Raw genomic sequence first — 1,822 nt, 5'->3', positions numbered from 1 at the left:
TTTCTCAAAATGTTTCCTGAAACTGTGTTAACCCAGAGCACAACACCTAGTGAATGCGTGTTAGATAGTAGAGACCGGGTTGTATTACGAGATTATCATTATCGTTACTATTGTTGCCCAACAAATGGGCTCAGAAAGGAGCAGACTGCTGAGATTCTGCCTAAATGTCAAGGAAGCAGTGTGCTGTATTTTCCCCTGGGTGTATGAACCCTGTATTCTGCAGCTGTTAAGTCCAGATTGCCTGTTAGCAACTATGGGCTCAGGGCTTAAACAGCACAGGTGTACTTGCTCACAGTTCTTGAAGTTGGAGGTACCAGGTTAGTTTCTTCTGACGCCTGGGTAGTAAATGGCCACCTTCCTCTGTCATTTTAAGAAGTCCAGTCATTTGGGACCATAGTCTCAGTCTGTGTATGTTGCTGTTGAGAACTGCCACAGACTAAGTAATCAGCCAATGATAGAACTTTATTTCTCACAAGGCTAGTGTCTGGGAAAAAAATCCAACAGCAAGACAGCAGCGACAGCGTAGTCTGGGGATGATTACTTCTCTATTTCATGGATAGCGCATGTGGTTGCTACCTGACATTGGGGGAGGCTACAGAGGGACCATCACTCTCCTGAACTCTTGAATATGGACACTAATCTCAACCTAGAGTGCAGAATATACAAGGACTGATCACTTCTTGATAGTTTCATGTCTTCAGTTGATTAACTTATAGCTTAATATAAATTTTGGAGTAAACACCTGTAAAACCATAATTAGCAGGGAGGAAATGCTGTAACTTAACTAGTTAAGCAGACACTCCACTTCCCATCCACTTCCATGCTAATGCACCTGAGAGAGCAGCAGAGGATGGCCGAAGTCCAAGAGCCCCTACAGACTGTCCAAGCTAAGAAGTTAGCACCGGTACACGGACATTAACTCAGCTTCAGACTTCCCACTGATAGCCATTCTCTGCCGCATGATCCCACACTACCTTGTCACCAGGTCTCCTTGGTATCTTGTTGGATTCGATGTCTCATACTTTGGTTTTATGATTTTGACACTTATAAACAGGACTCACAGGGCATTTTGTAGACCAATTTTCTATTTCTGACTATTTCTACCACTTATCCAGGAGTATGAAACATGTTAAGTTGAATTGATTTTATACAGTCCACGAAAATATTTTTTCTAGGTCTTTTTGCAAGTTGAGTATGCCCACTGAACAGTGCTGCATTCCAAACCTAGGCTCTTCACCAAGCACCATGCATCATGCCATTCTAACCTTGCTGTCTCCCTGACTGCACACTGACCTCATTGTGTCGTGGAAGTTGTCAACTTCTTTAATTTCTCACACACTGCTTCCCAGTGGTGATGTCCATTTCCTCCTCCCTTTCTGGAGCCCATGAGACACCCATTGCTATATACAAGCCAAACATCTGAGGAAGCTTTTTCCAACACACATTTGATTTGCACCTGACATTCGGCCTTGCTCAGAAAGGCTAAAGTGTGCAGGATCTTGAGTGAATCAATGTATTGCTAACAACAGCTGTTTTGTGAATAGGAAAGTTGCATTGCAATTTAATCTATTTTCTGCACACTTAAGTCAATGCTAATAACCCTGATTAAACAGCTGCCAAATTACTATTGAAACAGGCAAGAGGTCTTATCTTACCATCAAGATAACTGCTTGATGAGGGGTTTCAACATGAGAATAATTTTTAATAATTTATTCTGCTATGTTGCATTCTTCTGAAGTTTTTTTTTTATTTTGCAGGGTAAAAAACAAATATTACATGAATTTTTCAGAAAGGATATGCATTTTCTTTCTTCCATTGATGC

The sequence above is a fragment of the Ochotona princeps genome, chromosome 3, assembly GCF_030435755.1.
Source record: "Ochotona princeps isolate mOchPri1 chromosome 3, mOchPri1.hap1, whole genome shotgun sequence".
NCBI classification, from domain to species: domain Eukaryota; kingdom Metazoa; phylum Chordata; class Mammalia; order Lagomorpha; family Ochotonidae; genus Ochotona; species Ochotona princeps.
Note: the sequence above shows the minus strand (reverse complement) of the source record.